Below are 27,718 nucleotides of genomic sequence, written 5' to 3'. Positions count from 1 at the left end.
GGGGTAGATGAGTGAGCATACTAATGCTAAGATTGTAATGCTAAGATTGATTTTTGCTTCTAAAGTTGGAGCCATAATGAATGGTAGATAGATAAACAAAATAATGATTTTTCCCAGTTTTATCCTGTTTTATTATGTATCTTATACTTGATAAGTTCATGAATGAATTAATTTTGATCCATCTGAATAATACAGCATTGTTTTCTTCAGCTGTGCTAACTCAGCCGTAAACATGGCAATTTCACTGTGTGCAAGCACTGAACCATGAAGCCAATTTAAGGGTTGCCTGTCAAAACACCAATCAACAATCTTTACACCCACAGGGTAAGATAATTCCCTTAAATGACACAAAACTAACGTATACACATTTACTTGGCTTCAAATATTTGACTTTGACTACACAGCAAACTTGTATCTGCTTGCGTAAAAGGCTCTGATTGTGCTCTCCAAAAGTGCTTTCTTTGGTACAAAGTGTGCGATGGCATCAAGCGTAAGAAATGATCACCATAACTAATCAGTGCAGGTACACATATGGACCTGGCAGTGAGACTTTACAGCTAGACTCTGGTCTACATCACAAACCTAATGATTCCAACCCAGTGCTCACTAATGATGGACCTTGGCCGGCTCAAAGAGCCAGGAGTGGAAGATGTTTCCAGCCTCTCTCAGCACTTAAAAAAGATCGAAAGCTTCTTACCATGTGTTTAAAATGTATGGCACAGCTCATGTGGACTATAAATAGGCCTGTCTTGATATCGGACCTCTTAAGAGACGTGTCTTTTAAATCCTGTCTCAGTTGGGAAATCCATACTAATGTTGTCTGAGCTAATGACAGGCAAATGGCAGGGGCTGCTGGGGGCTATGAGGCAGATACAATCTGTAGGCAGACTGATGAAAGATCCTTGATTTAAAGGGTAACGAAAGACAAATAAGCCTATCATACGGGATTCATCTAAACAGTGTCAATGATGCTGACCTACAACACTAATAACCACACCTTTGCATTTCTTATGTGTGTTCAACCTCCAACATACAGATCTGGCTTTGACAATGCAATCCTCATTACAGCAAAGCAGTTCCATGCACATCCTCCAGTCCCTCCAGGCAGGTGGTGGACAGAGTCACAAACAAAAACAAATTGCATTGTTATGCTCCCTTTGCAGTACATTTAATGGTATTGTCAGTGTTAGAAATATCACTTTGGTTGCAAATAAATCCACTGTAGAGGGAGCTTATCAGGAATTTAGGGGAACCGTATGTTGTGATATTCTTTCAACAAATCCTCATTACTGCCATCTGAATCCAGCCAAATGTTATCAATCCCTTAAATCCTAATTGTGACCTGTGCCTGTGTCTGTATATGATAGACAGCTGCTGGTAATCTGATGTTTTTATGTTATGTTTGCACTGTCCCTTTCATCTAGTTAGAAGTGTGAAAAGTGAGCGTGGTGCCTTAATGTACAGCTAGTTTGAAATTCTAATATTCAGATGCTCTGGGATTTTAGGGATTAGTCTCTCCAAAATAGTTTTTTTACTTCAATAATACATTTAATTTCAGCTTCTCTCCTTCAGGTGCTGCTGAAGTTTTGTATTTTGCTGTATTGTCATAACAGAGGGAAAGTTATTTATTTCCCCTGTCAGACAGTTGTTTAACAATCATATAACTGAGCATTAACTCTCAATTCAACTACAATACAATGTTGATTAAATAAAAACAATACAAATAATAAAGTGTAAGAGCTGTATACTTACAGAGATGATGATCCACTTTCATTTAATCCTGTTGTGCTGTATTAATGATCAAGGTGCTGATAATTGTGCCGGGCCTCGATGTGTCAGCTGTGATGAACAGAGGGATCCATAAAGTTTTCTTACTGGCGAAGGAGAGCGTGTTTGGCACACACACAAGCAGCAGAGTTGGGGTGACAACTAGCGGATTTCGTTCACAGCATCCGGTGGGTGCTATCCAATCCTCGGGTAGGGTCGCGTCCTCAGTGCCAGCCCCTGTGGAGACAGAGGAGGTCATCCCTCTGGAAGAATGCTGCTTCTCATTGCAAAAACAAAGGCTGGGATTGTCAAAGCTGATGGCCAGGGGACGGGGTGGAGGGGCAGCCATGGCCCGAGGACTCAGGACAATAGAATAAATCACATAAAAAATGTCACAGCCCCACAAATGGAATTCTTGCTTGGGGATGAAGCGGGATTTGAAAAATTGAGAGAGCCATGCATAATGTGGGGGTTGTTTATCTGAGGCATGAACAGCTATAGTCACATGGTCCACTAGTCAGACAGTAAGGGCATTTCTATTCATTTTGCTTTCATTTCCTGACAGGCATTATGAGAGGAGTGCATGCTGAATGGACTCCTGAGCTTGAAAACTCTAATAGTGGGATAGGATAAAAATATGCCTCTAATCTGGAGGACTCCACAGATGGAGAAGAGGCAGCAGTGTGAAAGGCAGTACAGCTCATATAAGCAATTAAGGAGGAAAGGATGGTAATCTTGTGGTATGTGACAAAGTGCAGTGCTGCTTGTAGCTTGTGGTTTAGATGAGTGACTATGACCGTTCAAACTTGTGGAAGATTAGATCAGTGGAAATCACACCTACTGCCTACTGTATTGTCCACCAATGTAAAAATAATTCAGGGGGAAGCAAACAGATGCTTCTCATGGCAGACATGACTTGTCATTGCAGGAAAGCCACAGGTGTAATGCTGTGATCACATCATATCGTTCAGACTGTAATTACTTGCAGCTGAGTAAAACCATTCATGCAAGCCTCCGACTTATTATTCAGAGTCAGAGATAAGGGAAATTTCTTACAGTCATCTGCTTTGGGAAATCAACTATCGTAGTGTCAACAAACTGGGCAACATCATTGTTGGCAGTTTGATCTAACCAATATTAGCACTAATAGAATAATTTCAGCTAATTCAATGAACCGCTACAGAAATGTGACACAACCAGAGAAGAAAATTTATGACATTTATCTGTAGTGACATAACATTCTGTGGGTACTAGAGATGTGCAGAGAGCCCAGTATTTGTATTTGTATCTGTATCTGTATTTGTTGAGGCAGCAAAATTATTTGCATTTGTATTTGTATTTGTATTTGAATAAAAGTGGAAAGAGGCTTAAAAATCCTGTTTTTGTTTTTATTACACTTTTAATTTTAGAAAATTAAAGTGTTACAATAAGCATTCATGAATAAACTACCTTACGAAGGAGGTCCCCACACCGGGTCTCTGACTGGAGTCTCCCAGATCATAGATGACTGTGCTGACTACTGAGCTAAAACTTTACTCATCGCCTCATTGCAGACAGACCTCTACCTATTTATATACCCATAACACAGAGACAGCACAGCATGTAACGTGTAGGGAAGAACTTCAAAGGCAGTTATGGCTTTGCACTTTTCATTTATTGCCTATTTATTACAACCTAACTTTGTGGAAAGGAGAAGGGGAACAACAGGTTATGGAAAATCACTTGGGAGCACTTTGTGTGTGTGAGTAGCTCAGCTTTATCTCTGGCTGACACCCTCAACTCCAGGAGAGATGTCCAAATAAGGAAATGTGTGTCATGTAGCAGGTGGATGTGACACCCCCCGTTGAGACCTGCTGATAGAGGTAATAACAATGCAACCGATCTGCACTCTGGTATTTGACGTGTTTTTTTTTTTCTTCCTGAAAACAAATAATTTTTAATATATTTGTATGAAATAAATATTCATTAAAAAAAACCCACTATTTGTGCTTTGCCGAATAACAGATTTGTATTCGGGCACATCCCTAGTGGGTACCATCTTGATGTGAACTCTCCTGAATCAGAGGTTTTCCTGTTCTTCCAGTTCTGCCCATATTCCCTCAATATAAAATAAACTAATACTATTACTGAACCTGAAAGTAATTTAGCCATCATCAATATTATTAGTTACACCTGTGTTTGACAAGTTAAAATGTCTGTCATTAGAAAGATCTATTTTAAACATTAACAGTTTTCCAACAGTTATTGTGCGAGTGTCTAAAAAGTGGAGTTTGAAGATATTTTAGGAGGAAATGATCCTGAAGGGAAAACCCGCCATAAAGGGAATTTAAATCATACTATTCCAATTATTTTGGAGCGAAATCTATTATCTACAGACGCAGACGTCTGCACTTGAACCAACGATGGTCAGGTGACACTTCATACAGTTGATCCATTGATGCTGAATTAGTGCCTAACTCCATGCTCTCCTTGTGTTTCCAAACAAGTTTTATTTCAATATAGAGTTTCCAGCTGTGAGGCCAGAAATATCCACATTTAAGTTAATCACCATGACTGATGTCATGTCCTCAGAGTTGTATCATTATTAACTTGCTATCTTTCTTTGAGGATGATCCAGGATTTGTCTCTATGTGTCACTATCAAAAAAGTAAGACGTTTTGGGAAATATGCTTATTCAATTTCAGAGTTAGATGGTATCACTGTCATGTCTGTACGGTCAATTTGAAGCTACCATCAGCAGCCCGTTACCTTAGCTGGAAACAGGGGAACTATCTGTATGGTAATAAAATCAGCATAACATTAATAACTAAGCTTTAGATGTACTGAGAGGTGGATTTTGTTTCTTTTGGACGGAGCCGGGCTAGCTCTTTGCTCCGGTTTCCAATTTGTGCTAAGCTAACCGGCTGCTACCTGTAGCTTGATATTTACGGTATAGAGATGTCAATCTTCTCATCTAACTCTCACCAAAAGAGCGAATGAGCATATTTCCCAAAAAGTCAAACTTTTCCTTCAGTTTTAGTTTCAGCAATTCCAAACACATCAAGGATAATAATGTATTGTTTTATGGTGAATTGTTCTGCCACTAATAATTTTTCTTTATATTAACAGTGAATGAAATGACTTCTGTATGTATAACGTACATACAGAAGACGTTGCTGAAGTGTTTAACCTGAGAATTATTACCCAACTCTGCAGTTCTACTCAACTTTTTAATCTTACACAGCACAGTTCAACCCACTGTATACCTGCTCAGAACAAACAGCTGATCAGCAAGTTAGCAACTAGCTGGTGAATATTGAACTGTTAGCAAGCTAAAGAGCCAGGCAACGGTTTGCTAACGTTAATGTGCTAATGTTTGCCATTGTGCCATGTGTCTCTGTTGTTTTAGAGCTGTTCTTTTCCGCTAAGTGATAAAAAAAAATCAATAAAAGCACATGTAAAAATATGTCAGCATTAATAACTCTCAACACTTTTTTTTTTTAAATTTAAGATTTTAATATTTTTTTACCAAACTAATGAAGTTGGCTTTTTTATAGATTGGCCACGTTTACAATATTGTTGCTTTCTATCTCTATACACAATGTCCTTGATTGGTCAGTACACTGAAGTCCGCTGCTAAGCAACAGTATCTACATCAATATGCCAAATTATTACATTTTCTACAGGTTGGTTAGCTTATGTGAAATTGAATTAAATTCTGCCTCTGCCTTGTAGGGTTAGGCAGCAGACTGCCAAATGTGAGACAGGATTCATCTTTAAACTTTAACCTCTCCTCTTTATTCTCTATTCCTGTTTACTCTCTCATGCGAACCTTCCTAACCTCAATTTCCCATTTATGTCTTTGTGTACAAGCACCATGATGTGTTATTATTATTATCCCAGTATCAAATTATTCAAATCATCTAAAATATTTCTTAGATAGTATTTGAATATGTATGCATCTGATGACCTCTTTGAGTTTTCATTGTCTGTGTGAGTCTCATTTTCCTCTGGAAATCCCCTGTTTATTCATGTATATGTTATTGGGTAGCAGAATGAGATAGTGCTTATAAACAGCCTTTCATGACTGAGAGCATTAGCTGCATTATGATCTGCAGTGCTATTTGAAATGATATGCATGTAAACAGACTCATTGTAAAAGAATAACAGCCTCTCACCTCAATACCTCTTCCCTGACTGGTGTGCACGTATCCAGCAGAAAACACCTGCTGTTGGCCCGGGGAATCATTTCTTAACAACTTGTCACGTCTTGTCTTAACATGACACAGAAGAAAAGAGAAATTTGATAATAAGGAGAAATGATGAGTTGATCCAGAAATTTGGACTCAAAAGAAACAAAGTAGGATGATTTTTATATGGCACACCCCACTTTGAAAGAATGTAACATTATCCTCTGATAGTTCTCCTTGTGCTCTCACTCTTCTGTTATTAAATCACTTCCATCTATATTCTATCTGCATCTATTTATATGCCAAGGCTCAGAGAAATGCCATTCAGTGTTTGACGAGATGGGTGATTAACGAGATGGTGATGCAGTTTCAAAGGTGTCACATACAGAAAGAAGTGTAGGTGTGCCATTAAAATGCAAATCATTATTCTCAAAATGAATGAATTAATAGTTTCTGCTCTCTGTGGCAATACTGATGTTTATATGAAGAGAACACTGTGATACATATCTCCTGTATTTTCCAGTGTGTGGTGATAATTAGTGGCTTTTCAGTAGAACAGTTCAATCTTTGCAGGTGTAATTTCTCTCACTTGTATTGTATTTAGTAGATACACAAATTGGTGTACACAGAATATAAAACAACATATAAAATGCTGCTTTCAGAACCTGGCTTCAATAATACAGGAAGTTGGCATTCGAGGGGATCTGATCATGTGTGCTACATTTGGAATTCAGATCTACATTTGGCAACAATACCAAAACTACAACCACAACACACCTACAGTATAAGATGACCGTGTAATGCGTGGATAACTACATTTTGTGACATTCCCAAACTCCAGTCACACTGTCAGTCAATTAAATACGGCCCGTAATATTCTTCTGTTTAAGTCTCAAGCTTTAAAGTAAGAATTTGCAACTTCTGGAGAAAGAAATTGCACATTCTTGCAGCTAATGTTAGCTAACATTAGCAATTTTTTTACAGATATTGCCGCATGACAGTATTCGTTACAGGTGTTTCAGCATTTACCGATATCCTATTGTCACATGTGACCACAGTAGCTGCTGTTTAGAAACTGGATTTATTACCACTGATGTACCTTGAGAGAGAAGCTTGGATTTGCTAATATGGTAAGTATTAGTACTAGGTCCTGTGAGTACAGTAAGTGATGTGCTATCCTTGTCTGGCATCAAGCAAGTTAATTACTGAATTAACTTGTCAATCAAACAGTAAATGTTCAGAGAGGAGGAGTAGTCCATATTTGAAAACCTTCCTGTGTTTTGAGGCAGCATTGTCAGACTGTTAAACATCCTTCCATTTCTATAAGGAATGAAGATGTAGTTGTTGTAAGTTAAACAGGGAGCAAGCAAAACAAGGAGTATTTGATGATGCATTCAGTGAGTTTTTGGCAAGGCTACTGATGCAACAGAAAGGTTGACACTGATGTCAAACATCATGATGCTTAGAAATCTAGCAAGCTTTAACTGATCAGTTGCAGCAGCATCAAACTGATCTCAGCCCAGGGCCGCTGCTAACCATTTGGAGGCCTTAAGCATAATTGGTCATGGGAACCCTGAGTCGAGTCCCAAGATGGGCTCCAGTGCTCCAATCTGGCACAGTCCAGTCGAGTCACGAGTCCTTTTTATAGATTAGGTAAAAACATATAATTTGCCTGAATTGAGTGATAGGGTACATACAATGAAAAAACCAATGGTTTCAGCCTGACTTCGATGATGAATGCACCTTTATACACTTGTGTCAGGCCCCACCACGCTCTCCTCCACACACACACACACAAGATTAGCTGGTATTCCCAGCATGTCTCATTTGTCAAGAGGATAATCCAGAATTAATCTATTTAAATTTGTTATCAGCAGTCATCATGCAGTGACATGTAAATATGAAATTACTAAACTCATATCAAGAAATGTGATATTCGGTGTCCAGATTCACACTATCACAGTTTATGGGTGGAATGTGGGTAGCGAACAGTAAAACTTTGCTTTAAAATGTTGCTACTTAGAGAGAATTGAATTTTTAAGAATTTTAAAAATTGTAAGTTTTTACAGAAAAACAAAGGCACTGTGAGATGGTTAAATCATTTAATAATACCGATATTTAATAAATAATTAATGCGGGTGTATGCAGTTACAGCTTTTTACAGTTAAGATGTTTACAAGTACAGACAGTGTGAAGTCTAACATTTCAGTGGAAGTGTTAATGAGTACTGGATAACACAGTGCCAACAATGCATTTCACAGCTCCAAGTGGGAAGATGTTCCCACTTACAGCACAGTTTGCATTGGCAATGAAGATATTATTGTGCATATATTGGCTTTATTTAAAAAACAATGACCACTGAACCATATCCAATATAATGGACACATCACTGGCCACTTTGTATTCTGTAGCACAGTCAGAATGAGAAAGATTGTGCTGGAGGAATATTTTGCTTTTGGAATAGAGGTTCAAATAATAATCTAAAACAGGACTAAGCAGTTTTTGAGAGGAAGAAACAACTTATTCTTCTTCTTCCAAATAAAATTTGAATGAGTGAGCAATAAAATAAACTGTTGCTCAGTTCAGTACATACAGGGGTTTTGCTACAGTTTTACTTGGTCTGGTCTGACCAGTAGCTTATTGTGGCAAATACTAGCTCATTTTAGCTAACTTTAGATAGAATTTGCTGTATAATGGGCATTAATGTGTACTCTATGACTCTTCTACTGTTACAATAGCTTAGTATTTTAACTTAATGTAAAACCATACCTAAGCATTTTGCACTATCCCATAGCTGTTTGTAGCTGCGGCAGCTGCTGTTCAGCAAAAATTAATTCAATTGAAGCACAAATGTGAGGCCAAATTAAAAAGACCAGGAAAGAGAACATTTAAGCTCAATGAGGCCTGTAGCTCTTGGCACAAGTTTGTTTGACCAGCAACTGAAAAGTACTGTGTCTAATCATGCTTAGCCTACTGCCAACCTCCTCATCAAGCAACATACTGCCAATAAAGCCCAACAGGCTTTCATTTATGTCAGCTCAGTTACTCCAGATGTTTTGTGTACATTTGCCAAAAAAACATGTCATCCCTTTTATTGATATTCATATTATTGTATACAAATAGCATAATACTATAATTAATCAAATTTGACTACTGGCAACAGATAAGTGGTTGGTGAAAGGTTTACAGTCTGTCTTACATTTTGCATTCTCGCAGTAATGTATGGATGTATTCCAACATAAATAGGACAGTTTTGGATGTCACTCCCCACACGTAAATTAGAGGAGAGAGAGAGAAAATGACAGTTTGTATTCTATCTGTGTTGGTAGGAATGTGACAATGTACCACCTTTATATATCATATTCTGTCATCGTCCCATTATAATAATAATAATTATAATGATAATCTTTATTTGTAGAGCACTTTTCAAAATCCCTGTGACAAAGTGCTTCACAAAGGCAGCAAAATAAAACAGACAAAACATAAAATCATTAGGTTTTAAAAAACAGATAAAAAACAATTTAGTGCAAGATAAAACAAGAATTGTTAAAAGAAATAAAAACAAGTAAAAGACATTTCAAAGAAAATAAAAAGTAAAGTAAAATCAGGAAAGGCTCTCTGATAAAAATATGTTTTATGAAGAGACTTAATCATATTTAATACTTATGTGGTGGCCTTGACAAACAGTCTTAATAAAAAAAAAAATCTTCCAGTGATTTATACAACAACTGGATTGAAATGTGCACTTAAATTGTTGTCTGATTGATTTGGTAACTTCTCCTCAGCTTATAAACAGAAACTGCACAGTAAAGTTGTGTGTATCCTTGAATTCAAGCAAATGTGTTGAATGTATTTTTCCTCATAAAACACCTGCAAAGACATTTTGTTGGGAATGTTTTACATTGTGCAATGTTTGCTAGCCTGTAGTCTTTTTTTTGTTGGCGCATGACAACGTGCCTTTTCATGTTAACGGCATCAACTGTCGATCAGTTGAATAGCTTGAAACCATGTGTGCATGGTACAAACTAATAAAAACTCATAAAAACATTGCTCCATAGTGCTACCACTGGTCAAAAACTCCACATGGTACCTTTAGTAAAATCCTCTTTCACTGTCAGATCCACTTCACTGTTAAAGGGTAGGTTAAAGCTATTTTAATTTTATGTCACACTTACAGAACTTATTTCAAACTTTAACCATTGTTCATAAACAGAAAATATACTATTAAAAAAAATAATCATGAGCACTGTCTGCACCCATTCTCATTGACTGGTTTTGGTTATGGGCACTCTATGATCTAATTACCACATCCACTTGGAGTTTGAGAATAATATGATCAAGCTGTTCCCCCAGCTAATATTCCCATTTTCATGCTATTTTGCATTCTGGATTTGTTGATGGAGTAAATAACTTGGCCCTTGTTTCCCTTGAGGCAATCAACATTCATCAAAATTAATGTCTTATCGCAATATTAAATTCACTAAATATGACCATAATCAAAGTAATAATTATATTAGGATGTTTATATGACCATGTAGTAATTGCTGCATTCTTATGATAGAATTCAATTAAGCAGCCAGAGGCGAATGACAATCAGTTCCATCAAAACTCACTGTGTACATGATTGCTGAGCACAAGTTTAATAATCTGCTGGGCATATAATTAGCTTAATCCAATTATTCTCATGATCAAAGCGAGAAACAATAATCCTGTGCAAGTAGTCACAGTTAATGGAGTAGCTTCTTGTTTTGCCTTGAAGAGACCTCTTGTCTCTATTTGAAATAAATGTGGAAATGCTTATAATTGCAGCTGGTAAGCAATATAAAATCAACAAAAGTGTCTTTTTAAATATTGTATGATTAGGTAGCATACAACGGAGACTTTGCCTTGACTTCAAAAACAACTGGTATGATCAAATATTGATTTAACTACAGACTTTAAAGCAATCAGAAGAGTGAAACTAGGCGAAATGTATGTTGTCACAAGCATTCGACCCCCTTGTTGAATTTGAATAAATTAGCATTCAATCACATATCATTGATTGAAAGTTCTGTATAACCCCACAGTGGCAATTGTATCTTCTAACACAAGTAAAAATACATTCAAAACAATCACAGACTCATATACAATCAGCAACCACAATCAGGAACAAAGTTAATGCATGGCCTTGACTTAATCACAATACACACAGCCAGAAGAACTTGCATTATGTAGAGCCATATTTATCCTGCACGCCACCCATCCTGATTACAAAAACACACACAAACTACACACACACACACATTAACTTGTGTACTAGTTTCTCAGTTGTCGAGAATGTTTGTCCCAGGAGGCAGAAACTTAGGGGGAGAAAAGTAGTGCAGTAAGTTTTAAATAGTCCGATCATCATCAGCACGTCTCACTTTGTAGAAGAAACTCACACTGCTGCTGTTTCTGTTTCTTTCCTGCACAATCTGAAGCTCCAGCCCACTAATACTGATGGAGGAAGGAACCACTCCACTTAAAGTCATAATTCTGTCCCAAGTGCACCCTGTATTTTCTCATTCACTCTATATGTGGGTGCTGGTGGGAGTTTTATAATTGGATTGAGGTATACCAGGGCAAAAAATGGTGACACTGGGACAAAAAAAAAAAAAAAAAATCTGAAATTAAATATTCAGAGATGCGTGACTCATGTTTCCCAATATACCAAAGAAATGAGGGAGACAAAAGCACTTTTGTGATGCTCCCACCTGTACGGGTATAATATGGTATCATATGTGGATTATGACTGATGCAATTTTGTGATTTTTTTAAACATATATTTATTGATTTTATACATTTACATACATTAATAAATTAACCTTCCCCCAAATTGGACGTATGGCAATATATAAAACAATAATAAAAGTATCACTTGAATATAAATAAATATCTAATAATCAAGTTAAGATTTAAAGTGAAAAGAAAAAATAATGAATAAACAAAATGAATAAAAAATAAAATAAAAGTACAATCATTAACATAGAACAGCATAGAGCACACATTCCTCATAATAGATGAGTTATTTTCATCATAACATTTCCAATGCCTCTTCAATGTTACCATTTCTAGCAAATTCCAAAAACTGCACATGCACTGTGGCCTCTGCCTTACAATGAGCTACTCTCTGGAGACGGAAAATGTAATCACTGTTTTTAGGCTTTGGAGATGTTTCTAAACAAGCTAATATGACCATACTCTTCAAGGCCAATGAACATGTCACCCAGTGCAACAACATGGCTCACAGATGTGTTTTTAATAGTTTTTGGACAACAACGGAGGTGCACTACACAGAAGAATAAGATATATCAGGTAGATCACTTCATTATTGGTTTGGCTCTGCATGAGATTTGTTGACAATAAAAAAAATATAGAAAATCACCAGCCATATTCTGTAAGACCTCACAACTTTGGTGCCTAGCTGCTAATGGTGTCTGTCTCGGGAGTCTTCCTGGCATCAGTGATCATCTGCTTTTAAGATTTCTATGCTTGGGAATGAAAAGTGTCTGAAACTACCGGAAGTTTACAATGAATTGCGCTTTGCACTATTTCAGAACCATGGATAGCTCACGTCAGGCCTGGAGAGCGAAAAGGAGATTGAGAAACTGAGGGGGAGCAAGCGGGAGAGAGAAATTACGATTTGTGGAAAAAGAATAAGTGGGTTGCTGCCTATACACATTGAGTGAAATAAGTAGTTTATTTTATTAATAATATTATTATTATAAACTTTATTTCTGCTAAAATGTGTTAAAAGACTTACTTATGATTCTATGTGAGGTAGGCCTGTCTAGAATTCACCCTCCTATGCTTGAGTGCTGAGAATTCTCTAAAAAGTTAATTTTTGTCCAAATGACTCACTACCTCATGCTCAGTTGAAATCTGAGCAAGAGCTGACAGATGCTCCTGGAGCATGGTTGACCACAGATGCATTTTGATGAGCTTTATGTGTGAGAAACTTCTCTCTCCAGTCGCTATAGTGAGAGGCAATGTCACCATGAGTCATAGAGCAATTCTGAGGTTGGGATACAGTTCAACTAAATTGTTACTGTAAATGTAGCTAAGAAGCTGCAGGCCAGTGGTTTCTTTTGCAGACACGGCACTGACTGCAGCCGATACCTCGCACAAAAGGTCCTCAGCATCCACATCGTCAAATATCCTCACCATGTTTATGCAGCTGTATTTTGGTGTGCGACTTTGGTTGGCTTTTTATTTCATCTCTTCCATAAATGAGGCCAAACAGACTGTAAAAGGACTCCATCAGCTTGAAGCGCTCGTTAATGCCTGTGTTGGCAGACTCCACCAGTGGAAGGAAAACGTCTCTCTCAAACTGTTCAGTGGGTGTCACTGTCAGGGAAGGATCTGCATTTTGGGGCTGGAACTGACATTTTGGTTTTTGGATTCATGCAGTAGGAAAGACCATTGCCATCCCCATCTCTTTAGCTATGTTTCTGGCATCTGTTTGGGTGGATGAAAGGCCATTCTCTCTTTATTTCAGAACACACGTATTCCATCTCGCACTGTAGCACATCGATTCCCACTTGTGGGCTCTGGAGCAGCTTGCTGACGTGATTCACCTCATGTAAAACGTTGTACCAGACGATAACGGTGAGCAGGAATTTCCATGACATTATATCCTGTTCTAGGCCTCTGGCTGCAGAAGTGGTTTCACTGTCACCTTGCTCTGTGGCATGATTCGGGTAGATGGTAGCGACTTTGACACTTTCCACGTGGCACTCCCATTGCATATTGGATATGGCCTAGAAGGTCATCTGTGGGACATTCTCCTTGAAAAGCTCCCATCTCTGTGTTGTTGAGCTGAATATTGTGTATAGACATTTTTCAGCACGACTAGAATAGGTACGTTTCATTTTCCTCTCATGACAGGTAAGGACTTTTGCTAGCTGCTGTATTGGACAGGTCAAGTCAAGTTCATTTGTTGCTCAGATATCAGTCGAGCGCCCACTAGTGGTGGTTCTCGGCTTGCTATAGGAAAATATTGTAGTGTCCCGGAGTTGTCCCGCCTCCATATCTCCCAGCATGCTTTGAGAGACTGTAAACTCAAGCCTTTTTCTATGATATCATAAAATTATCTGGCTTTTTAATTTTGTTCCTTCTATAGAATGATGTATTTAATTTAAATTGCTGTAAAAGTTATTGTTTTTGTACCACAATTACATATAGTACTTGACATGTATGTACATATATGTATGTTTGTATATGTGTATATGTGGCATGTCTGTTGTTTTTGTTTGTGTTTGTGATGTAAGTTATGTTATTTTTTTGTATGACTATTGTATATGTTTTATGTTTATGTAAAATAAAACAAATAAACCATGAAAAAACTAGCCTTTTTCTGTTATTTTTCTTGTTATTCATGCACTGTTGGCCTGGTACGAGTATTTAACCCTAAATAATTGCTTTTAGAGATTATTTTAAGTATGTGTATTTGCTTTAGTTGAGAATTTACTAGTTTGTATTAGTTGACACCATTAGTAGCGTTTGTAGTGTAAGAAATGACTTGCCTAATGTTTTACTGTGAATGTTCAGTTGCCAGCAGGTTTTAATTGCAATTAAAGCTGTCTGTTAGCTTAGAAGCAGTGTCCAGTCTGTCATGTTTGAATGACATAACTACAGCTTGCCACAATATTGGGGGCCCAGTAGGAGTGCAGGGCCTGTTTTCATTAAAATGGTGAAACTTAACTAATTGAATGTGGCTATTGAAAATGAGACCACTTTGGCTTATAGCGGGTTTAGCACTACTAAATGCCAACATCACGTTGCAAATTTGGCTTATCCACCTTATAGCCAGGAATGGGAGACTTACCTGGATTTGATGTGTCACTCTGTGGAGGCTCAGCATCTGTTGCACAAGGGAAAACCGTCTTCTGTAGAGATGGTTTCTCTCGGAGGCCAAAGGAAGCCTGCCCACACTTTGCTTGGCTTCCTTTAGAGAAAAAAAGTAAACATTTAGCCAATAAGATTGAGTCTAGGCTTGACTGAGCTCAACAGTGAATGGTTAATTCATCGTTAAAAAGAAACAAGGGAGGCCAGGTTGAACCTGGCTTCTCACTAAACTTGCACTGAGTCTCCATCCAGCTAGCCTAATACACGTAGCACCTGCGAAATCAGTTAGCAAGTTAGCAGAATGGATGGAGATGGGGACCTTGAGTTTCTTGTAAAGAGTGACTTTACTAAGCTTGCCTTTGAGCTGTAACTGAAGATAAAACAGAATGAGAGGCCTACCCTGGCGCAGGACCTGACTCAGGGGAGAACTAAGGGAAAAGCTAGGTCTTTTTGTGATGGGAACTATGCTAGAACGGAATGGCTAATGGGAAGTGTGAAGATGAAGCAGTCTTGCCTCCTATTTGACCAGTCAAGCAGCAGCACAACAATGAAGGATAGGAGAATCTCCTTCCACATTTCTTGACACAAAGTAACGCATAGGCAACTCTGTCCCTTTGTTTAATAATGTAGGTTGTTACAAAAGGTCATATTCATCATTTTATATATATTTTGGGGAGCATAACTTAGTTGTTGTCTTAATCACTTTGATACCACATAGAAATGGCGTTCACTATTATCATATGAGGTCCATAGTCTGTGTACTAGTGCCAAATATTGGGTTATTATATATTAGCAGTCTAAGCATTATAGCAACATACTGCAGCTGTGCCTGTGCAGGTAGTCAGCAGCAGTCAGAAACTGGTCCAGACATATACATGCAACAGTATCCAGGTTTCTTTCGGAGTACTCCAGCTAGCATAATCTAGTTTTTCAAAACTGTAACGGATGGATTTGTCACTCAAACTGGACTTCTTGAATTGTACCTGAAACCCACCAAGGCAACCCCTTGTGTTTGGTCTGAAAGCCTGCTCCCAGTCTCCCAGTTACTCAGTTTGAGTTTCTGCTTTGAGCTAAATGCTAACATCAGCATGCTAACATGTTCACAATAGCTAGGTCTCCATCCAAATGTAGAGTAGATTATGACAATATTTTCAGAAAACTGCTAAAAGAAAATGTATGTAACTTCACATCCAGGTCTGAGCCTAACTCCACCCACTGCATAATTTTGAAAATTGCTAAAAAGTGGGCAACCTGTCTGTAACTTGGTTTATTTTCACATGAAGACAATTTTAGCAACTTTAGACCTACTAGAGGACATCTCTCCATCTGTGACTGTTGGCGGAAGGAAGCCGACAGGTTCAGTAACAGTGGATCTCCGATTGCACTGTGATTTACCATTTTAAAACAAGAATTTACCAGCTGATAACTGCAGAAACAGATAGACGGAGGGTTAAAGAGCTACTGGATGAAATGTGAAGAGGATTTCTGTTGTTTTTGTGGCTGCCAGCAGTGTTTCCTCCCACAGACAGTCACAGATGGAGAGATTTCCTCCAGCAGGTCAGTGCTACTGTTAGCTGCTATTAGCTCCTGAAACTAAAACTGTCTTGATTAGCATATATTTGAAAATGAGTGCAGTTCTCGGGGAGGTAGGCGTTAACATTCTACCATTTATATAAAGTTCATGACGTAGAGAACTCCGAAACAGCCGACTCTACATGGCAGGGCCAATGCTGACAGCAAATGACAGGTTGAAACACTTTCAACATTGATGTGTTTCATCACAGTACAGTCATATAATTTAGTTTAAAGTTCATTTAACACATTTAAGTGTGCAGTGCCTCTTTAAACTATTGCAGAGGAAGAAGGCGCAAGATGATGTAATTAAAAGAGCAGCAGTCAAACCTAAAATGGTGAAAACTGTAGAAAAGATAATATGACATTTATTTATCCACACAGATGTGATGTTTTTGTTGGCCGCTATTTTTCATCTCTTCAGTGGAGCAGAAACTTCAGTGGTTGTTTAAATCCATCGATATGGGCTATATGCCACATTCAGGCTTGTGAGATGGGTCTCTGCCGCTGCCATCTTGCACAGGGGTTCTGACTGGTTCTGACTGACCCGTTTCTGGGTTTTATACCCATTTCATAGAAATGTCAGACTTTTGTGCTGGTTTTGGATGTTCCAAAGAAAGAAATGCCAAAACTAAGCAACAGGGAATACAATTTCACAGGTAATAAGTTGTTTTACAATATTTTACTGTCACAAATTTATTGAATTTGATATATCACGATACGTAATCCTTCTTTTAAGCTAACATAAAGTTAAGTGACTGTCCTGATACTAAATTAAGCTAATACTAAAGTCAATTTATGTCAGGTAAAGAAAAAAAAGATGAACATTTTTATAAAAGTAATATATCAGTAAGATGCTGAAAATGTCAATGAGCTATGTTGCTGTATGTGTTATTGTGTTAAATAGTCCTAAATTATCTATTTTATAGATAATTTATAATATTATGCCTTAATTGTACCTACGAAAGCATGCAGAACTGCATAGTGTTGTTCAGATGGCCTTGTTTTGTGTATAGATTCCCAAAAGATAAAGTAAAAAGACAGGTATGGACAGCAGCACTGAGGAGAAGAGACTTTGAGCCAAATGACTGTTCAAGCGTCTGCAGCTGTCATTTCAAGTTAGAAGACTTTGACAGGACTGGACAGACAGCTCGTTTAAAGGAATGAGTGATCCCGTCAGTTTATACATTTCCTGACCATATTTGCAAAGTTAGTGTCATTGGAAGTTGTTTCTATATAACTAATGACATTTTGTCATATAATCTTAATCTTTCACTAACACGTGTAATGCCCACTAAACCCAGCACTAAAATACACTTCTACAAATGGTTCCTACTTAAATAATTTACTTTATCTCCAGGTGCCCAGTACATCCAGGTCAAGCAGGACGTCTCAAAAAGCAAAAAAGAGAGCAGCTGCAGAATGTCTGGATGGTCATGTTGAGCTCTCAGAGGACCTGGAGGAGTCAACCTCAGTGAGGAGACGATTGTTGTTTTAAACACCTCTGCTGGGCTTATATCAAGTGACATTTATAAAATGAGGAGAATATATTTATATTTAAGTTAATATATCAGTATGCCCTTGACCCAGTTAAAGAAAAAAAAGTTAATTGAGCCTCAGGAGAAGGTGGAGGAATTGCAACAGGACTTAAGAAATGCCGGGGATAGGGAAAGAAGCCAAAAGAAGACAGTGAAATCCCTGCTAGAGGATTTAAAAAACAAAAATATACTAGCAGAGGAAGTGCAGCAGAATCTTGACTTCTACTCTGGTTGGATGAACTACGCAGCCACTTCCTTTCAACAAATGCATGTATAACATTTATAATTTTGTAGTGATTTAAATTTATGTCTCATCACACACATTTTGATTGTAGTCTCACCACTGTTTCTGAAATGTTTACTGAAAAACAACAGTTGATAAAATTTTATTTTTTTGAATTATTATTTTTTTTAAAACACTCCTTTAGAAATTAACCTGACTGAGCTTCCAACTAGCCTACATCATTTCATTTAAAGGTTCTATATGTAGGAATCAGAAATTCCTTCTCATTAGTGACATCTGTGGCCGTTAAATGAGCTGCAGTCAACATCCTGGTGCTCGCAGTGTGAGATTATTGCACGTGATGTCTTTTTCCTCGCTTACACTTCTCATATACATATCTCTATCGTTGTGTTTTACACCATGTTTCAGCAAAGCATCTCTCACTCCAAGACAGTCAGCCCCAACCCATGTAAATAGAACCTTTAATGCTTTCTAATTAAAGTATCTGACTGTTTTCTCAAAATTTAATTTTCTGTAACATGTCAATACTTTAATATGTAAAAATACACACATATGTAATCTAATGTTTATCCCACAATTGTAATGTATCATGTTTTGTGCTGGTTTCATCATTAATGTGTAGCTTGTTTTCCCAAACTTTTCATATCTTCCAGTTGAACTCTTTAAGCCGCACCATACCTGAGCACTCAAAGGGAATTTGCTTTAACGCTGCATTTGCATGGACCTAACGCCTCCAGCTACTTGAGAATCAATCAAGATACCACTCCCACATCCTCACACTCTTCAAAAGTAAATATTACCCTTTCCACATCCTCACACTCATCAAAAATGAATATAACAGGTGATATGTCAGTATGTGTTGTGGTGTCTACACATTATCTATTGTTTTACCTGAAACAGGTGGTTGCAGAGTGTGGATGCCAAGCCTGGATTAAACATATAACTTTTAGATATGCTACAACAATGAAAAACTGAAGATCTGGCAAGATTCGGTCAAGTGTGTCTTATGGTGGATGCCATGGCCATCAGGAGGCAGGGTCAGTATGACTCTCACACACAAACAATGACAGGCTTTGTGGATCTTGGAGACGGCATTGATGTGACCAGTGTGGCAAGTGAAGCATTTGTGTTTATAGTTGTTAAACTGCAAGGCCACTGGAAGACACCCATTGCCTACTTCTTTATCAAGACATTGACACAAGACACCCAAAAGGTTGAACTGCTGCATGCCTCTGAGGCACTACATGAGCGAGGCATTAAAGTACTGTGTACAACAATGGATGGGCATTTTTCCAACATCAGCATGTACACTATGCTTCAATGCCAGCTCAAACTGAATCCTTTGAAGCCTCTCCAGACATATTTTGCCCACCAATCTACAGGGGAAAAAGTGGTTGTGATGATGGACCCATGTCACACATTGAAATTGGCTAGGAACATGTTATAGGCATACAGCCATCATCAGTCCCGCTGGGATAGTGAGATGGAGCTGCATATCAGAGCTGAATGATGAAGAGGAAGAAGATGGTCTGCATGCTGCCAACAGTATCATAAGAAAGCACATAAACTTCAGCACTCAGAAGATGGAGGTGTCCCTGGCAGCGCAGACATTAAGCCGGTCTGTGGGAAAGTCTCTGCACGTGCTTGAGCAAGCTGGGTAAACACAGCTCAAGAATTGTTCTCCAACAGCTGAATTTATTGAGGTGATCCTTGAAAAGTTCATCGGTACTTCTACTTTTAAGTATTGTGTAAATGTAATGTATAAGGATATAAAGCTGCAACAGTTAGTGGATTAATTGATTAGTCAATCGACAGAAAATTAATCTGCAACAATTTTGATAATCAATTTATCTTTTAAGTCGGTTATCAAGCACTAATGATAAACATTTTCTGTTCCCTGCTTCTCAAAATGTGGGAATTTGCTGCTTTTCTTTATCTTATATCATTATAAATTGAGTATCTTTAGGTTTTGGACCATTGGTCGCACAAAATAACATCTTAGTCACTTGTGAATTAAGATGAGCACTTTTCACTATTTCCTGACATTTTTGGACTAATTAATTAATTGTTAAAATAACTGACAGATTAATTATCAATGAAAATAATCGTTAGTTGCAGCTCTATTATGAAACCTGTGTGAGTGATTTTAGTCCATAAACAAAATAATTCTCTCTAAAATGTTTGATTGGCATTTAATATACATGGATTGTTGAAGCTTTGCAGCTGTATTACAGTGTGTGTATAATTTCAATGTTTACCAGCCATAAGGAATATTTCTTTTAGGTGACTGACAGATTGTTTGATGTGACGAAACAGCAGAGATCCATGTGCCAAAGGCTTTAAGACTCCACTAGAGAAGAGACATTAGAGTTGATGACTGAAGCTTTACTTGACTATGTTGACAATAAATGATGGCACTCCACTTTATCGCCCAAAGAGGTGTTTGTTTTTTTTCATAAGTAAAGTAAATGCCACCATTAGGCCTGTCAGAATCTTTATATATTGCAAAGTTTTCCTAAATAGTAGCACTAGTTGGTGCCAGGGAAAATATTTGCAGTGTTGATCTTAGATGTTGGTGAATGTTTCATTTCTTAATATCAATAATCTCAACAGCTGGAGTAAAATAAATGAAGCATACCTTGGATTATTAGAATTGGCTTATTAGAGATGTTTGCCTTCACTAACATTTTAAGAGTAAGCTTTCCTTTTGCAGGGCCTTCAAAAATGGAACAAACAATAACCAGAAGAATATAATAATAATATAACCATACTGAAGCTAACTCTAGATTGTTTACTTTCATTGACCTAAAGCCATTGCTTCAGAAAGATTTACTCTTTGAAACTTTTGTGGTGTTTAGTTCTATGTTCATTTGATTTTCTTTGATGTGTTCAAAAAACATCTGCTTGCTGTTCCAGTGTGGTGCTCTTTTGGTACCTTTATCCATTTGATTACTTGAAAAATGTTGGGAACTTCGTACCAGAAGAAGTAAGTTTGGGTAATGTGTTAAGATTTGTAAAAAGCAATCATTACTACATTAGGATATCTCTAGTTGAGTATTTGCATGTGCTGTTTTTTCGTAATTACTACAAAAGTAGTTCTCAGTTGGGTTCAGTTTCCTCTATTTTCCATGTGTGTTCTAGTTAGAATCATATGATAATATGTACTTTAAAATTGTTAAATATCTTAATAAGACTGGGTTTATGGTTTTATACAGTAAGTATTTGCATACTGATGTTTTTCTATCTTTCAAAGGTATCCGTCTGTGACTAGTTTTGTTATCAACATTGACCCTGATGATAGCAGAGCTGCTTCAGTCACAGCAGTATGTGTGCACATACAGCTTCAGCCAGGACCATTTGGAGCTCCTCTTTAATTCCATCAGGGCCTCAGGTAGGAGCTGACGCTTAAGTGAACAATTCTATTAAGATAGAAGGCTTACATCTTAAATTTTAAATTTGGTTAAAAAAAAAGAAAAAAAAGACAACAAAAAAACCCAATACATGATTAAGTTATCTCCTGTATAATTTCCAGGTGGATGGAACGACAACCCAAGTGTGGTTCACTTTAAGAGTATTTTCCACAGTCTCATGGTCTGCCACTAATTTTTCCAGGAAACACAGGCAACATCAGAGCACAGGATGACACTCTGTCTCTGGCAGCTGTCAACATGTCATCTGTAGCGCCAGCTGAGGACTCTGACATTGCATCCTCTCCATCCGAGAATGTCGCTAGTGTGGTGTTGGACCACAGCTACCTGCCAGCTAGCTTTGACTGCCTAACCGAGAATGCTCTGGTTTACATTGCAGATTTTGTTGTCAGGCAGGATCAGGCATGAAGCAGCTTTGTGATGTATGCTGTAACAGTTTGGTTTGTAAGGCTGTACCAGCATCATTTTGTGATGGCTATCACCTGCTAACCTTGAAAAACAATGCAGGTCTGATGATAGGTACAGTCAAGGTAGTGCTCAGCAGAGCACTGCATCCGACGGGCCACAAACATTTCATCTGCAGCACATCAATACACTGTCTCTGGTCAACCGTGTTGTCATAGCAAACATAGATTTTGAAGATGTGTTTGATCTTTGTGACCATATTGACCATACACTTTGGCCTCATATCTTTAATCTAGAACAGCTTTCATAAGTTGAGGCAATATGTAACAAAAATTCACACTCCACAATTGCAGAGTGGCAGCTTGAAGAAGAAGCTGTGTAAAGTAATGTTGTTACAGGGTTGTTAGAGAAGAACTTCTCTGTTGTGACATTATGAGTGAACATGTAAATCCTGAAGTGAATGTGTAGCTTTTGCTGCTGATACACTGTAAATTAGCATTTATTGTTTCTGTGTGACTTAAAATGTAAATTAGGATTTATTGTTTCTGCTGATACACTGTATATATTTGTATATTTATGAGATTAAAGCTAAGTTTGTATTGTTCATCTCTCTTGTGTGAACATGCAGCCCTAGGTCATTTATTTTCACTTGTACAAAACTAGCATTTGTTTCTCAGAATGTGTAACTATTACACTGCAACTCTGCACAACCCTGCTGATACACTGTATGTATGTTTTTTGTCCATATTATGTCCAAATTTAAATGTAAATTAGCATGTATTTCTGAAATTACAAACAAAATGACATCATGGTAGCCATTTTACAGGCAGTAAGAAAAAAGAATATACTTAGAAACTAATTACATAGGGTGAGTTCATTTTAAATATTATATTATAGAACTATTACTGTTACTATCTACATAAGATAAAGTACTTTGATACGAAAACTCACATTTTTTAATTGAACCATGTATCCTATATCATGAATACATGTCTTGCATGTAACAAACCAAAGGGCTTCCCCTGACCAATATGGCGGCTGCAATGACGCATCACTCCAATGAACAGCAGCACCCAATGAGTTATCTATGTGTATTGTTGCTTTCGCATGCTCATTGGATGGTCCCAAGAATTGCTTGAGTTGGGAAGTCGTTCTTTCGACTTCGGTGTGTTCATGAGCTTTTAAGTTGTAATGTGGAAACAACATGGACGCTACAAAGGAGATGTGTGGTATTTTGTCTCTTGACTTGTTGCTGCACCAGTAAATTCCCTAAAAACACTTAAATATTACTTAACCTGACTTGGTTTCAGGGTTAACTTTTCTAACTAATCTAGGTCACTCTACGTGGACAGTATTTAATGGTTGCAAACTAATAACATATTACAAATTACATGTGTACAAAAAATTGATATACAATATGTGAATTAATAAAAGTTTCTTGCCATCAACCAAACATCTACTTTTGTCTGCTATGTTTCTGTGTGTGTCATGTACCAAACTTTTCGCCGACTTTCCGAGTTGTTATTGCGACTTGAGAGGGCCTTCACATGAATTTTCCCAGTTGGGAACTAATTTTTCGGATTATTCCGACACCATATGAATGTTACATATGTATCTATGGTTTAAGTCACATGCTTCATGTATGTCATGATTTATTCGCTAAGTCTGTTTCCATTGCACTTTGTCACATTTTGCTTTTATTGCTTAACACCTTTTCCACCTCAGTCATGTGTCAAAACGTTTTTGCAATATTTAAATGGTAAATGGTAAATGGACTTGTATAGTGCCTTTCTAGTCTTCCGACCACTCAAAGCGCTTTTTACACTACAAGTCACATTCACCCATTCACACACATTCATACGCTGAATGGGTACAGGGGCTACCATGCTAGGTCCCAACCTGCCCATCAGAGGGAACTAACCAGTCAAACACACTCATACACCTATGGCACAGCCATCAGGAGCAATTTGGGGTTCATTATCTTGCCCAAGGAGACTTCAACATGCGGACTGGAAGAGCCGGGAATCAAACTGCTGATCTTCCGATTAGTAGACGACCCGCTCTACCTCCTGAGCCACAGGAAGTTTCACCGTTTCCACTCAGGTTTAATGACAATGTCTTATTTTAGCATGTTAGCCTGCTAACATTTGTTAATTAATTCAACAAATTAGAGCTCAGGCTAATGGGAACTTAAAACTTAAGTACTGACCTGATGCTTTTGCTAGATGAATAGTATTATCCCGTAGATGTTTTTGAGATATATCACTGGATATGTGAAAGTAACCAAACCACTTGATAACCAAATCTTGCTTCTTTGTGGAGTGAATATTTCAAATAAATATAAAATCAGTCAGTCATTGAACACTCCCATACTTAAATAAGTGTTGATGATACTGTTCCTGTTTGACTATAGTACTTATTGTACATCTGACATGAAAGATGACAGTACAGTGTGAACTTCAGAAGAGTCAGCATCTTGTTTCGTAGGATGATAGTGCTGGTTTGGCAACGACCCTCTCTGTGTATTGATCTGCTCATGCAGCAATCCCTCCGCTTGAAGTGAGAATTTGTCTCTGATCTGAACCAGCTTTCAAGTGGGCAGAAACAGCCTCATACAATGTGACTCAAAGGCACTTTTCTGTAATGTACATCAAGAGCACAGCGGAGTATGCAGATAAAAAACACGATAGGCCTGCAGAGTTGGTTCAAAGCGTAATGATTTTCTCTTGAATATCCTTCTGAGCTATTCTTAATTTTGCTGAGATGCATTCAATATAAATTACACATGAACTGATGCAGAAACAAAAGGATTGGGATGGATTTTAAATGCTCCATGAAATAGTCCTTTGATGAATTTCCAAGCAGATTTTAATACTGGACCAAAATATTTCAACAAAAAACATTTGTGAGCAATTTGTTAATGAACAGACCTGTGAGTGAAGTGCAAATTTGAAATTGTTAGACTTCATTACAAATGTCTATACAAATAATGTGGAAAAGAAGCGCTGCAGGTTCAGTCAAGAACTGACTAACATCGAGGTGAGTGCAGCACAGGTTCATGTTTTACACTGCGAACAGATGAGAGTTTGTTTTTGCTTTGAGATGTAGCACAAAAAAAGATTCTCAGGAATTCTCTCGATACTGAATTTTAAATTGCATGGAGTTTCTTAAAGCAGGAAAAACATCTGCACAGTATGTCACACTTACAATTAACACAATTTCAATGAGAAAAAAAGATAAACTCCTAGTGACTGTTCCTCTTCAAGAGGTCTTTCAGGCATCTTACTACCAATTTATCTGGAGCAACTGCAGATTATCTAACACTGCTCTCTCAAAATACATGACACTAATGAAGTCTGGGGGTAGTTTGGATGTTTTTTTTACTCCATATTCATAGCTCATGTGTCACTGTGTAAATGAACAGTAAGACTCAATGAGCATTTAAAGAGGAGTAAAAAGTGAAACCATGGATATTTTTCTGTGCTGATCATTTAGACCAAAAAGTCTTTTCATAGGAATCAACTGGACAATTAAAACAGCAAAATGTATGCTGTGGTTAAGGTAATGTAACTGTAATGCTGCAAAAGGTAGTTTAAAAAACTGAGCAGTGTATCACACATTACTCTGGCCACATTTTAAAAATCTGGTATTTCAGTAGTATCCTTGTCAGTAATTGATTTGCAACTCATTTGTGAGTGCGCATCAATAACACTTACACTGATCTACAGTTTGTTCAGGGTGCAACAGCTCACATCTAAATCATTGCGAGCTGAAGTAGTGCAAAAAGAGTAAAATATATCTTACATATTAAATTGCAGATGTTTGTACTTCATTAGTCGCATGTATTTTGAGAAAACAGTGTTGGATTATCTGCAGTTGTTCCAGACAAGTTGGCAGCAAGATGCCAGAAAGACCTCTTGAAGATCATCCAAAGTCTAATTAAAAGATTTACATTTCAGGAGTGCTGAACAGAGCCCAGAAAGACAGGCTACATCCCAGCGAACACAGGTTTGACAGTGAGCATTCCAAACACGGATCATATTAGGGTATCACTCTTTTCGATCAGATGATCATTGTTACTGTAGTGACAGTATTTCACAAGCCAGACCAGATTTCATGCTGTGACTATGTGTGAAACAACAAAGGGATTCTAAAAATGTACAAAGATCCTTAACATATCATGCACTCTAATCTGAAGTGCCCATGATTCTCAGTAGTCCACTGTGGATCACTTGTCAACCTGAAAGTTCTCTGTAGTTGAGCCAGATACCAGAGGGTTTGACAAACTCATCTCTGTTGTATCTTTTCTTGTTCAACATACACTATGATATTAGACCCAGGGAAGCATGAAAAAAGACACCCATAAACAATCACAATGCATGTCCTTTCTGTCCATACCGCATATATTTCAAAAAGCTGACATATTAAAGGAAAGAAAAGATTCAGAGCTACCTTAATTGTAGACTGAAGCAGCTCAGCATCCACTTCTCTGCACGTCGCCTTCTCTTCCGCTGCCTCTGCCTCCGAGCTCAAATGATCTCATCAAAACAGATTTAAAACACCCTTTGCCGCCGTTAACGTCTCAACAGTGATGCTGCCACTCATACATGAACGCTGCATCCCTGAAAGAATGATTACAGGTGTGCATGTCAGGACTGTGCTCCTCAGCTCACGCTGTGCTCCAGTGCTTACAGACTGAGATGTGGGAGAAGAGAGAGCAGCTTATTTGGCACTAAACCCTCCCTCTATTCTACTCTCCTCCCATTGCTCTTTCATTTCTCTGTCACTCTGTCTCTCCTCTTCTCCCACTTCACCTTTCTGCTTCCCCTTTCCCCTTTGCACCAAATGAATGCCCCGGGCTTCCTTTTTCTTGCTGTCTTACTATTAATTGTCTGATTCCAGCAGGAGAGACAGAGAGAGAGAGAGAGAGAGAGAGATAGAGAGAGAGAGAGAGAGAGAGAGAGAGAGAGGCAGACACGGCTTGAAGCAAGACATCTGTGAGTGTATTTATATGGGACTGAGGGAGTCTCTGCTTCGAGGGCAGGACCAACCCCCATCCTGTCTGAAACAAGCAGCTACTGACATGTACCAGAGAGAGATCGACAGCCTACACTAGTACAAGAGGATGAGAGGGGAAGATATGAAGAAGCAGCATTACTCTATACTCTAACAAAGACACAGAGATTGTGAAAAGATTCTGACAATCTCATAGGCTGCATGTAACGTGAACAATGGACATCTACTGATTTAAACAAACACAAAATCGCCTTCAAAAGCTGTGGGACGCAATTACATTTTTTGACATTGAAAGATCACCCCTCAGGAACCATTAAGTGCTACTTTCCCTCTTTTTGAAAGGTGTGACATTTAGAAGAAATGCTATGCTACTGAGGGTAATCCACCAAACTTGAGCCTAACCTTTGCTAAATAATGGATTGTGGCTACGCATCATGTGACACATCAGTAATTGGAAAACAATATAAAAATCCAAGTGGCTCACTGAAGCAGTTGTAAAGCCACATTAGTGTGTACATTAGTAGACTCTACTATTCACTATATTGACTAATGGCAAGAAAACAATGTTGTTTTAAGCAAGATGTTCACTTCAGCCAAGAACTGATGAAGTGAAATAACCCCTTGGAAGCCATCAATCATCTTTTGAAATCTTTCTGCTCCAGTACTGAGCTATTGTACTACACTTCAAGAAAGATGTAAACACCACTGCCTAGA

General features: G+C 37.9%; 1 protein-coding gene and 1 long non-coding RNA gene across 3 annotated transcripts in view; one reads left to right on the top strand and one right to left on the bottom strand.

Annotated features, from left to right (window-relative positions):
• b3gat1b (beta-1,3-glucuronyltransferase 1 (glucuronosyltransferase P) b) overlaps window positions 1-26,684 on the bottom strand; it is a 36,548-nt gene extending 9,864 nt beyond the window's left edge. Inside the window, exons 1-3 of one of the 2 annotated variants that reach the window (XM_067607389.1) lie at window positions 26,441-26,684; window positions 14,782-14,901; window positions 1,753-2,004 (exon numbers count right to left, since the gene is read on the bottom strand). The gene's annotated coding sequence lies outside the window, so the exon portion shown is untranslated. The remainder of the gene's footprint in view (window positions 1-1,752; window positions 2,005-14,781; window positions 14,902-26,440) is intronic. The other variant, XM_067607388.1, reaches the window with a different exon arrangement.
• Window positions 14,954-20,224, top strand: LOC137194993 (uncharacterized). Its single transcript, XR_010931041.1, has 6 exons — window positions 14,954-17,032; window positions 17,390-17,582; window positions 17,734-17,847; window positions 18,564-18,603; window positions 18,809-18,944; window positions 19,056-20,224. It is a non-coding gene; the product is annotated as an uncharacterized lncRNA (long non-coding RNA).
• Window positions 26,685-27,718: the final 1,034 nt, after the last annotated feature.

Source organism: Thunnus thynnus, chromosome 13 (assembly GCF_963924715.1).
Source record: "Thunnus thynnus chromosome 13, fThuThy2.1, whole genome shotgun sequence".
Taxonomy (NCBI): Eukaryota; Metazoa; Chordata; class Actinopteri; order Scombriformes; family Scombridae; genus Thunnus; species Thunnus thynnus.
This window is presented reverse-complemented; position numbering and strand designations above follow the sequence as displayed.